The sequence below is a fragment of the Oryzias melastigma genome, linkage group LG4, assembly GCF_002922805.2.
Source record: "Oryzias melastigma strain HK-1 linkage group LG4, ASM292280v2, whole genome shotgun sequence".
NCBI classification, from domain to species: domain Eukaryota; kingdom Metazoa; phylum Chordata; class Actinopteri; order Beloniformes; family Adrianichthyidae; genus Oryzias; species Oryzias melastigma.
The window spans coordinates 26272168-26285658 of record NC_050515.1 but is presented as its reverse complement, the minus strand read 5'-3'; the positions used below and the strand labels follow the sequence as shown (position 1 = coordinate 26285658).

Sequence of the window (13491 nt, the reverse complement as noted above, 5' to 3'; positions counted from 1 at the left end):
AGAACATGAATAGAAGAATATTGGAGAAATCTATCTGAATTGAGTTGATTTTGGACCATATAGTGTATATGAGAACTGGACAGAGTCAGTGTGACATCACCAATAGAAAATGACTTAGTTTCAGATCAAATGATCCAATTCAGTCGACTTTTTTTTTTGTAAAACCGGTTCCACCTTGTTGTTGGTAAGTAGTGATTGGTCCAAGTCAGTCCTGAGTCAACATTTCTATGGCAACCAGTCTCACCAATCAGGAGTAGGGTTGGGCACCGATGGGTTCTGATTCGGTTCCGGTGCTACCGCGGTTCTTTTGTTTCGGTTTCGGTTCCCTTTCGGTGCTTATTGCGGTACTTCAGTAATAAAAAATAATGCCTTTATCTTCCTAAACCCAAAGCAGAACGGCTTCAAACAAGCGCAGACTCCCTCCTGCCGTGCAGCTGTGCGCACGTAATATAAAGCATAATATAAAACTCCGTCTTAAATAAACTTAAACGTCCTTGAAATTTTAGCCTGACATTTTATTAAATTAAATCAGGAATGTGGCATTTATTTGCAGTTGTTTTTGGGCAAAAGCAATATTTTATTTCAATAAAATAAGGCGGAAGACAAATGTCAATCACACGGCTGCAAAGCGCAGCAGATGATGACGACCCGCTGTGGTGGTGGGCGGAGCCGAGCCGAGCTTTCTGCTATTAGCAGCCCAACAAGGAGGAAACGATTCATTGTTTCATTTTGGGATGGGGCTCCAGTGTTGTTTAAAAATTGCGGAAACTCCACTATTCACAGCGAAAGTCCCGCCCACCGACGTTGCGGAAGCCGACCATCTCGGCGGTTTTATATGAGCCCGCCCACGAACACAAGAAAGTAAATAGATAGGCTGAATCGTAAAAAATCAGAAGGGAGTACAAGTGATTGACATGTCCACAGACAAATGAAACTTCAATGAACTTTGGAACCGAAATCCGGCACCGTTTGCAGCCGCATCTTTCGGTTTCGGTAGAACCGCGCAAATCATAACGGTTCCTACTTGGAACTGAACTTCGGTGCCCAACCCTAATCAGGAGTGAGATTGTTGGAAGGCAACACCCTTACCACTTGATAGGATCTGTCAAACAAATGTTTTGAATGTTCATCGTGGGGGCACATACTGGTATTGAGGCATCTGATTAGCCAGTTTGTGACTTACACTAAAAATATTGTGAAAAAATAGGTAGCAGAAGAAAAAAAAAAAAGGTATCAGAGCAGAAATATATTGACTTATTAACAGCTGTTTATTACTCTATAGAAGTCTTTGGTATTTTTGGCTTCTTGGAGCCAGGAGGTACTTCCTGTTTGGATCACTGGGGGGAGGGGTCACTCAGTCCAGTTCTCATATTCAGTGAATGCTTTGGACAAAATCTTGTGAAATCCTCTTTACCAAACTGCTTCTGGTGCCTACAACCACCATGACAAGAGCTATACAGATTCAACATCTTGCTTTGATGAAAGCATTGACCTGATCCATTATTTCCTTCCAGACATCAAGTTATGAGTCAGAAGGCGCACTTTAAAAATGCAGCAGAGGAAAATTTAGACTCTCACAAAAGTGAAGGTGTATTTCTGTCCTGAAGGATTATTCATCCTGCCTCCCTCGACAGCAGAAGTTCTTCGCTGTCCACAACCATCCGTAATCTATGGCTAATAAAGCAGGAGGGGAGGGGATAAATTGCTTGGCAAAGGCTTGCATGACAGCAGATTGGCAATGGCAAATGACATTTGTGCTGACTCCAGCTGCTGGCATGGGGAAGATGTTAAATCACTGATATTTGTGGCGCAGGTGTTCCTGGGAAGAGGCGACTGTTGCGCAGGGATCCATCCCTCTGTCTGCATGACAAGCCTCTCCGTCTAATGTCCGGTGGCAGCATCAGATACACAGGCTGAACCGTTTCAAAACACAGCTGCTAATGACAGACGATGATAGACGACGAGATGTCAGAGGCGTCTGCCCCCAGCGTCTTTCATGTAAGTAATAATTGTTTTTCACTACTACATATTGGTGTCAGACATTCAGCCTTTCTAAAAAAGGTCTATCATTAACCTTGGATGGCCTTATTAGGTTACTGCCTGAAGCCAAAAATCAGTCAATTACTAAATTTGCAGCACTGTGGAACAAAAATGAACACTTGTAGTCTTCCAAAATAGGGCAGAGAAACATTTCCAATTGATTTCTGCTTTCAGGTGATCAAAGCCTGCTGTGAATAAACCTCTCAAATATTTTCCTGCACTGCTGTGCCCTCCTTGTAAGCCTCCTTTTAACCTGTAAAAGGAAAAAAAGAAAAAAAAAAACACTTTTGCAGAATTTTTTTTTTTTTTTTGGTGAAGAATTACAGAGCCCTGCGATCATCCTAATAAGATGAGACAAAAAGAAACTCCAAGTTTTGGTAAAAGCGTCAACTTTCTCTAAATCCCATCTCATCTATATCAGAGGGTGAGCCCCAAAGGAACTATTAAAAGCTCCAGAAAATACGGTCTGCTCCCGCTCTTGATTTCTGTCTCAGCGATTAGGGGTGATGTTTATTTAAAAAGTGTGTCTGCCTGCATATGTAAGGAAACAGCTCCACTATGCCCTTCAGGAAGTGATATTACTTCATTTAAATGTTTCATGGCTTTTAAATACTCCAGATTATTAATTTATCTTTAAGGCCTAACAGAAGCATTTAGTTTGCAGAGCACTGGAAATGCAAATTGAGCCCCTCAAAATAATTACGCTGTCATGGTACATTTTCCACAAATTACATTAGGAGAATAGATACACCTCTTTCTGAAGGCGCTGAAACTATTCAAATGTGCAAAGTTGGAACAAAAATTTGGAGGAGTGCAAAATGTATCTAAAATAACTAAAGTTTGAGTGGTCAAGTGGATGATGAGTAGTTTCAAAAAAGTGACGTTGGTAAAAAGGGATATTACCATGTCAAATACAAAAAAGTTTTAAAATTTTAAGAGAGTCTGTTCTCAATTGAAAAGGCTACACCTATGACTTGGACATCCATTAAGCCTTGAACTGTTGGACGTTGAATTTCAAACGCAAGAAACAATTTTTTTTCTAAGCAGAGGGTCGACAACAGCGTCACACTTGAACAGCTTAAGACGGGAAAAACATTTAACATTTACTAAATGATTCATTATGGATTCTTAAGGGGGATTGTCAGTAAATTAAACTGATCTGGACTTCATAGTCATCAAAAACGTAGTACACATTTTAGACTCTTTGTTTTCTTGTAGATGCACATTAACGTTTTTGAAAAATGGGAGCATATTTTAAAAATCTGTGCGTTGGCACACTCCCATCACTTTCGGTTTTGAAAAAACAAGAAAAACAAAGCTTCCAAAGTAAAAAATCCGCTTTGACAATAAAACTTAAAAATGTCTATGAATCTTCAACTCCTCTTCAATCTCAACAGTTTATTATGACATTGATGGGTGCATGTGTAGACAGTTATTAACAGCTGAATATTCATGAATACATCAGTGAATTAAACTAGTAGATGCTTTATTTTTTCATGAAGTGCCCTACAGGAACCATTTAGGGACATACTGTAGATCTATTCCCTCTTGAGCATTTAACCATCACGAAATAAAGCTAAATAAATGAAGTCACAAGAAGAATCGAATTGAAGTCACATCCCAACAAGAATGAGAACAACATATTCTTTCCAAGTAACAATATTCAGGCTATAGAAAATGAAATTATGTGACCAGTGTGTCGAAGGAGTGCTGAAATGCGTCTGTATTGATTCACTGTGTGTTTCTCGAGGCGCTTAAACACGGCCTGGTCACAGAAACGGCCCATCTGCTGGGGAGAGGTCACTGACACCAGGTCAGATAGACATGACCTAAAGTGAACATTGGATGACCTTCATTTCTTTTTAACGAGTGAGCTGTGTTAAGAGAACAGAAGGTGGTCTTCCTCAGATGACACGAGAGCTACAGAACATGACTTAACTGTTGGCAACAATAGTGTATTGTTATTTAATAAGCAAGACTCCAGAAGTCTACATATGACCCTAATTTAATTAGAGAAAACGGTGTAAATGTACATAATGTTTGTTATGACTGCATTACATTTCTTCTGCACAGAGTGTGCTGAACAACGGAAAACATGCCTCCAAGCAGGCGAGAAACTACAAATGATTAGAAGTCCAAAGGGAGCAGAGTTTAAGTTTGCTACATTTATTGACTTGGTTCCCACACATGAATACATCAGGGTGGTGCTGACAATACGAAGAATGAATTCAACTGTAAGACCAAAAATCAAGCTAAAAGAAATGACAACAATTAAATATATTCTGCTTTAAAAATGTCAATTTGAATGATTCTTATCAAATATAGTTTGCCTTTGGAGAAGTAGCAGTTTATGGTTATTTTATTTTATAGCACATGGTCAAAAATAAGTAGTTAGTTTTCACTTTCAACCGAAGTACAGCCACAAAACAGGAAGAATACATTTTTTCTGTTTTTAACATGTTTTGTAGCATTTTTCTTGTGATGGAAGACATTATAAAATAATTTAGGGTTAAAACTGTTTCTCTGTATTTCTTTAATCAAATTGTGTTGGATCAGTAGCAGACAAAAACCAGCGGTTTGAAAAAGCTTGGGTTTGTAACGCATATTGTTATGAGTGGGTAGAAGTCTCCCTACTCTGCTCCAATTCTGAGTCCTCCACTTGAAGACAAATCGATCCATTAACGTCTTCAAAACTTCACAGCTGCATATAGGGTCGACCCTGAGCATAGGTGGCTGCCTAGTGCGCCATCTGCTGGAGGGATTGCCAAATCCCAATGATTAGCTATATATAGATTTTTTTTTTTTTTTTTACAGTTTGACATACCACTCATTTCATGTAAAAATAAATTAAAGTAACAATTGAAAACATGGATAAAATAACTCCAAAGTTTAACAATCAATAATTTTGCCCAGTGTGGCGCCCCTCCATACCTAACGCTGCTGCTGTCTAAACTAGGTGTGGGGGGCGGTGTTGTCGCTGTTAGTGCTTCTTTAAAACTTTTAAGATGAAAAAACAGCAAAACAAGCCCTCAGGGACAGCTTTAGGTTAACAGAGGAAGAAGGAGGAAGAAAAAGGGGCTCAAAGCAGAAATTTGTCTGTTTTATTTACATTCAATTGCTTTGGAATACATCTCACCCTCGCACTTTGGTCAAAAAATACTCTTGTTCTTGGTGGAAAAAGACACATTTAGCAGGTGATCTAGTGTTTTTATTTATGTATATATCTTTGAACCTTACAATGGAAGTCTTTAAACGTTTTAAATGGAGATGCCTCTCTCTAAACCAGGGGGTCTCAAACTCGCGGCCCGCGGGCCATCTGTGCCCCCCGGGATGATAATTTGCGGCCCCCGTCTTCATATAAAAAATTAATGTTAGTGCGGCCCGCAAGATTGAAATTAATGACACATCTTGTGTGCAGAGTTGAACAAACCAATCACGGTGAGGTATATGGCTCTGGAGGAAGGGACCTCGGCGGGCTGTCCAGTGCCTCACTCCCTCATTCATTCATTCATTCATTCCTCCAGTTAGCTAGGCGGAGGAAAAGCCATGAAGCACCAAACGCGATTTGCGTGACAAATTTGTGTGCCTCGCGCGGAATTTGCTGAGTTTGAGACGCCTGCTCTAAACCTACCATACTTCACATATATGGTGGTGCGGTGGTTAGCACTTCTGCCTCCCTACTGGAAGGTCCCTGGTTCAAGTTCCTCCTGGAACAATAATAATTAGAGGATATTACTTAACTTTTGAGGAATTAAATAAATAAATACTAATTGCAACATATTTCAGACAGCTAAGTTGTTTCTGTTCCGGACGACGGTGGTGGTGTGGGGTGGGGGTTGCCCAGGGCTAGGGTAGGGGGTCTGCCTAATTCCCTTGGCCTGACTGCATAGCTCTAATATTGCTTGCTGTTAGTGAGTAAAGCTAAAGTTAGCTTGGGGTTGTAAGCAGGTGAAAGCCAACAGGAAAAAGTGTAAACAAAAAAATGATGGGATATCAGTGTAGGGTTAGCTCCGTACCAACAGTCTACAACACCCTCAACACTGAGGGGAATTTCTGATGAACTCCTGCGGCGGTGCAGAAAACATGCCTTAAAAAACGACACAGGCTTTATGTTTTTGGCTGAACACAGTATAATCATAATTAAAAGACCACTGGGAACAATTTTACAACAGAAAAAATATAGTTAGAGAGAGACTTTAAGCAATCAGTGAAAGTGGAATCTATGTTTAGGAAGCACCTAAAAAGTAGTTCGCATTTACATCAACAGTGTGCTTGCCGCAGCATTTTAGAGGGAAAAAGGGAAAAACAAATAGTGTTATATTAACTTGACTTCACTATTTTTTTTTTACTTTTGTCGAACTGCTGAAACCCATCTGCAAGAAAAGACTTTTAAAGTCTTTGATTCATATCTTAGTTTTAGTAAAATAACCATGGCAATGGCACATGCTTTTGAATTTTGGCTCCACAGCAGTCAGTCATTTGGTGCCAATTAAACTCTACTAAGAGCTGGTTCAAGGTGCAGCTGTCGAAAACCTTTAAAGAAATATCCCTGCTAATATGAATTTTATTTTAGCCGTATATCTATATATTTGCTATCCTGAAAGCCTGCTATAACCTGCATCATCAGTGTGAAATCTTCTGGTGCACCTTTAATATTACCTCCTTCTACAAACACACAGTTTATGAAAGTTTGCTCTAACCCCCATCACTAAAGTTAACCCTCACTCCACACCATGATGCAGACTGACTTTGCAAACAACTTAAGTGTGAAATTTCACAGAGACTCAAGAAAGCCTTTTGACACATTAAAAAAGATTAGGAGAGACTATACACGCCTCGGAGGGGGCTGAGTAAAACTGTTAACTTTGCATTTCAAACCACAAGGGAGGGGGATTTTCTTCTTTTTTTTTTTTTTTTTTTTTAGCAAAGCTTCGGGAAAACCCCTCAAGAAGCAGAAGTTCTAGTGGTGTCTTTCTCGACTCATCTAAGCCCTCGGATACTCCTCTCTAAACTTTCTCCCGCTTCCTATTTATAAAACTTAGTTTCTGTCAACTGGAAGCTCCTCTGTCCATTTGCATTCCTCCATTTCTACATTCAGACATTGGGCAATGAGGAATCCCCGAGTGAGGCATTCATGCAAACACAGCTGCACGCAGAAAACCTTGTCAGTGAAAAAATGAATATAGATGAGAAACGTTTAAAATAAAGACAGAAATGAATGTTTCGTATTTCCCTCTTCATTTGAAGACAACGTTTGATGCTGGTGTGGGGGAATGGTTTTCAATATTTCATTCTTTAAATTATTTTAGCTCATTTACAAGATTAACAATAACAATAACCTTTAAAGCATTTTATAATTATTAGTAAGTCTCAAAACATGGCAGCTATTAATTAAAACAAATGTTTTGAGTGATAAACTAGTGCTACAACTAACTAGATATCAAGTGTTCTGCTTTTGTGAGAACAGTTTGCTATAATAAAACTATACAGGACTATAAACACCTATTAAAATGTCTTCTTATAAAGCCTTTTTTGAATTAAAAGTATTCTAGAAGATACAAAGCAGTTGAAAATGTTTTAGCTAAAAAACTATGATTTTTTTTAAACAAACAAATTATGTAAAAAAACGATTGGTGTGATCCATATTTCATATAATATATAAATTTCATCTGCAGACAGATGTTGTTTACTTTAACCACTTAATAAACTAATAATTAGGCGGGCAAAGCTTGGTGGAAGCAGAAGTGTTGTCGGAGCGCTTTTCAGCCTTCACACAAACCTGCTGTTCTCGCGATATGAAACACGACTGTAAAAATCCTGCAGAATATGTACAATTATTTTCTTTAAGTCCCCTTCAAATCATCTATTGACCTATTTAAGACTTTAGCTCAGTGGTCTTTTGATCATGATTATGCCAGTTTTATGGAAAATCAGAAAAAACAGTTGTTTTCTAGATTATGGTTTCTTACAACTATCCATTCGTACAGTTCTGAGCCCAGTGCCCAGTCAGACGAAGAAAATGAAGATGTACATGGATCAGGTCAATTAGAATTGGGTGCATCAGAATAGAGTGGAGCAGGGAGCTTGTGACCCGCTGATCGTAGCTTTTATGTAATACCTAAGCCTTTTTTAACCCTTTAACACTGGAGCTCCAGTGTCTATGTTCTTTGATATACTGTAGCTTGTCAACCATTAACCATTAAATACACGATCAACGTAATTCCAGTAGATTCTGAAGGAGAAAAGTGGCTCGTCAAGCCGCTTTTCTGCTTCAGAATCTACTGGAATTACGTTGATAGTGTTATAGGTTGACAAGCTACAGGATGTTAAACGGTAACCAAACCCTAAATCAACTTTTTTTTTGTCTGTTGACCTCTATAAATGGGTATTTAAAGGTGCCGTCTGTTGGTCATTGCCAAATTTTTAATACATTAAAATAAACTGTTTAATTTTTAAAAATGTAGCCAAAAAAACGTCTGTGTGCTGCCCCCCTACAGGTTGAATCGCGGTATTACAATTTAATTTTGTAACTGGTCAGACCATCTAAGTTTCAGAAGTCCCTCATCATGATCTGCAGCTCCAGTAATGATAACAGTCCTGCCCCCAAGCCCCACCCCTCTGACTGGCTGTGGGTGGAGTCAGCCTCCAACTTCCCTGTTTGGTTACCCTTTAAAGATTGTGTGTCTAAGCGTCACCGGCGACGCCTCAGGTGTTGAAGGGTTAAACTTTATTTTTTCATCTGCTCTTGATCAAAACAGCTTGAATGAAGAATCAATTTTCTGTATATGTGTCCTCTATCACGAAAAAAATGCCAGAAGAACATGTTAAAAACCCAATTTTCATTGGAGTGCTAGGTAGTGGAGTATCTATGTGTGTGCTGTCCACTGACATTTTTCCTCTTGAGTATCATTATTGGTAATGTAAGAGTAAATATGCTACAAATCATAGTATTTGTTGAGTCGGGCAGATTTCAGATTTAAATGCATTTGTTTTCCCAAAACTTAGCTGCACTGTTTGCTGCTCTGCATATGTAAAGCCAAAAAGGAGCTCCAACAGAAACTGTAAGAGAAGCAAATGTTGCTGCACATCAAAAAGAATGATGATAAGATTATTGGACATTTGCTTTTTTAAAGTTCCACAAAGATAACATTCTATTACTCTCGGGACAAGCTAACAGAACAGTTGTAAATCTTCCCAGGAGCGGAAGTCCCACCAAATTTACTCCAGTTTCACACTGAACTGCTTAGAAAGCAAAACAACTCAGGAGTTTATGTCTCCAAGTGTTGCTCAACTTGAGAAACGTACAAGATGTTAGAGAAATATCCAATAATTTCCAGTTAAAAGTCCAGCAAATGTACTATTTGTATGTAAATGAAACCATATGAAGGAATGACAGAAATTCCTAGAACTACAACTGAATAAACAAGTCAACCCCTGATACGGGAAGAACAATGAGAGTCCCTTTCTGGCCTCTGGATAAGCTTTTTACCATCGTTGGACTTGGACAGGTTCTGGAAGATGGCCCAGTCAGGGAATAGTTTTGCTTTCCACAGATAAACTTGAATTGCCAAAGTCCAAACATTGTAAAGAATAATGGATCAAAGCTCTTCGACAACAATTCAAAAAATCTATTTTCACACAAGATAAACTACTTTAAGTAAAAGCTGTTAAATGTTGAATTTAGTCACATCTTCATTTCATTTTGGGCTTTATTTGTGTTGCTTAAAAACATTTTAGATTCTGGACTTTTTTGGATCCACAGTATATTCTGCAGGCACGAATATCACAATTATTTTGCTTTTAACTGGAACATTTATAATAGCTTTAAAAATCTCTGAACTAGTTTTCCCACACAGTCTCTGAACTTTTGAACTTTTCTTCTTTGCTTCTGACAGGCCTGACCTCTGTGGGAAGCTTGTCTTGTATAAATATTGTTTTAACCATTTACATAAAAGTTAATTAATTAAATCTTAAATGTTTTTCTTTGTGATTAATTTCACTTTAGTTCTATGTATTCCTACTAATTCTGTCATTTTCCACATGCAGGCTTGATAAGAATTTATTTTTTTGTTTTTTTAATCTAAAATGCAAAATAATAACAATGGCTAAATGTGATTTACTATCTTTAATAATTTAGCATTTTTAGCTCAGATACTTTGTGTGTACTAGTTCAATGTAAATACTATAGAATTTCTACACCTTGATTTCAACAATGTTAGAACACTTTGCTGCAAGAACTGTCAGAACATGCAGACGCAGAGGGTCACTGAAGCTAGATCTGTGAAATTAAAAGATTTTTTTTTAAATGTGCTTCACTTTTTTGGAGGTATATGATGCTGTCAGAAATCATGACATTTCTGTGATTGATTGTAAAGTGAAAATTAAAAATTAAAAATCAATCTCTGACAACTGTGATGATTAGTTTACCAGGAGAGTTTAATTAAAAAGAAAAACTACTAAAAAAGGAGTTGGATATTATTAAGCAGACCAATATTTTCTAGCAACATGGGAAAGAAAAAGGATCTCTCTGCTGAAAAGTGTGAAATAGCTGAATATCTTGGACAAGGTCTAAAAACATTGGATATTTCATGAAAACTTAACCGTGATCTTCGTACCATTAAGAGATATATGGTGTATTCAGACATACATGTGTTGCTGCAGATAAAGGCAGAATGAGGAAGCTTTTCTGTCAGACAAATACATCAGATTAAGAGAGCAGCTGCTAAAATCTTTATATCTTTGAAAAAAATACAGTTATCTTTAGGTTTGTTCAGTAACATGTAATATACTCTAATGAGTTTAAATGTATGCTGTCATTTACATGGAGTAGTTAGAAAATTCACAAAAAATATATAATTTGCTTAATAATTTGGAACGCGCTTTAAAAATATATATTTTTTAAATTTTGTAAATGTGTGCTGTCTTGGGATAAATAGGGATTGATTTGTTTTTGCTCTGAAACCAGCATCAAACTGGAGGTCAGAGTGCTTATCTTTTTAAAAAAAAGAGAGAAGAGGACACAAAAGAACTTTACATGTGGTCTTCACAATCCTTAAATAACAGCAAATGACGCACAAATTCACCAAAGCAGGCAGGGACAATGCAGTTGAATATGAAGAGTACATCTCAAAATCCACTTATATAATGACTTTAAAAAGGGGTTTCTGTGGGGAAAAAAATATTGAACATTTCCTAGATGATGTAACAACATCACACAAAATCAGCCGTATTACTCACTGATGCAACTGGAAAAAAAAAATTTCTAGGGCTACTGAAAAATAAAGTAAGAGTCAATGAGTCACTGACACTTCTGCAGGCGCTCTTTGCAAAGGAGACAAATGTGTGTTTTTTTGCAGGACTTGCGCTGCAGAAACTAATTGTTTCATGCAGCTCCTGCTGAACTGCAGGCCGTCTCTCACCACACATCTCTGACTCATTCTAATGGGTTCTCATGCACTCGTGACCCTTTCACTTCAGGAGGTAAAATGCTGCCTCCCTGAAACCCCAGTCCCAGCAGCGCTCGTCCTAAACGCTGTGATGCTTGTATGAGGTCTGTGCTTGTATGTGTTCTGTGCGCTCACACATGTTGCTGTATCGATGAATAATGTGCAGTGACAGCAGCTGATGGTAAGCCTTTTAGCACTGTTGCTAGGACTATGTGATGTAAAGAGGCAGGTTACTGTCACAGCTTCCTGGCTCCAACCACATTTGTCATTGGTTCGCCCTGTAAATAAAAGACAAAGGGGTGATACATATGCAGCTTAGTTTCAACTAACGAACACTGACGGAAGCCACTGGGCGCCCAGAGGCATGCTCCTCTCCCTACAGTTGGCTGCCCCTGTCAAAACTCAGAACCTGCTGCCCGACTGGTATATGCATGCCAGAGGCACTGCAGCAACAACCTTGCTGCATGCAGCAACAAAGCGCTCAGACAATTGAAGCTTAAACAATACACTGCAAGGAAGGAGTTTAACACCACGGAGCCCTTTAATTACAAAGCTGGAGCGCTGGGTCAACTCATAAGACTGTAGAAAAACACACACACACATCTGCACGCTAAAAAAACGAAAGAAAAAAATATCAATTTCAAAAACAGGGGCCTGCAGCCTTGACCTTTTAGAGATAATATCTACGCCTGTTCACACACACAGTACAACAGTAAAAGAAGTAAAAGCTGGAAAAGTGATGCTCCATAACTAATACTGACCGAGATCTAAATGTTTCTCCTCAAAGTTTAAACTGAAGACTTATGAGGTGCACTTTGTTAGAACTGTGACTGATCAATCTGGTTGATCTTGTGTAAACTTGATTCAAAGAGTTCAAAATTAATTGTTTTCCTTGTTAAATACTATTTCTGTGTGTTTGTTTATAGCACATATGTCAAAGTCAAGGCCCGGGGGCCAGATCCGGCCCTCCTGGTAATTATATCTGGCCCTCCAAATCATTTTATTTTATTGTCAATAGTGGCCTGATGTTATGTTTCCCTCATTTTTAACTTGGATAATTTTGACCCAATGTGTTTTTATGGACAGTAAAATATTGAAAGTTATTTAAGGTTTAAGTTGATTTATTCTGGGATAATTTTCCTGCCTTTTTATTTTTCATATTTATGTTAAAAAATAATGGTAAAAAAGTTTTAAAAATTGGCATTCTGCTAGCTTTATGGATTATTTTGGCATTTACTAAGATGATTTTTTAGGCTATTTTGGAGATTAACCAATATTTCAGCTACATGCTAGCTGTTTTGGCCAATTTAGAGTTTTTCCATTTTTGTGCATTTTGGTGTTTAGCAAATATTTCACATTCATGCTAGTTGTTTTGGCTATTTTTTTTTTTCAGTTTTTCAGGCTGTTTCAAAGTTTCACTATTTCTTTCAGCTACATGCTAGCTGTTTTGGCTAATCTACTTTTTTTTATTAGGATAATTTGGCATTAAGCTAATATTTTAGCTGCCTATCAGCTTCAGCATTTTCAGCTATTAGCTTTAATGATTTCAGCTATCAGCTTCAGTGTTTTTAGCTATCACTTTCAGCATTTTCAGCTATCAGCACTCACATCTTCAGCAGTCAAATTGAACTTACAGCATTCTTTGCATCATCAGAGGTGATGCTATGTATGTAATTCATAATTATGTTAAAAAGTTACGGTTTTAAAGCAAAAAATTTAGTCTTAGAGTATTCAATAAATATTTTTCCTGTTCGGCCTGCGACCAAAGGTTTTGGATTTTGCCCCCCTGTGCGATTGAGTTTGACACCCCTGGTTTATAAAAATCAACAGAAAACAGAAGGAAGAACAAATGTTCAGATTATCCCAATGTGTCCATCTTAAACGTATGTTCTCCATCTATCCATCCATTTTCTAAACCTGTTTTGTCCTTTTTGGGGTCAAGGGGCTGCTGGAGCCTAACCCAGCCACTTGAGGGGGAAGGCTGGGTACACTCTTAACAAGTCGC

At 38.0% G+C, this 13491-nt stretch overlaps 1 protein-coding gene across 1 annotated transcript in view; it reads right to left on the bottom strand.

The window, feature by feature from the left end:
• Positions 1-13491, bottom strand: part of lpp (LIM domain containing preferred translocation partner in lipoma) — a gene marked incomplete in the record, with an annotated part of 191134 nt that overhangs the window by 78849 nt on the left and 98794 nt on the right.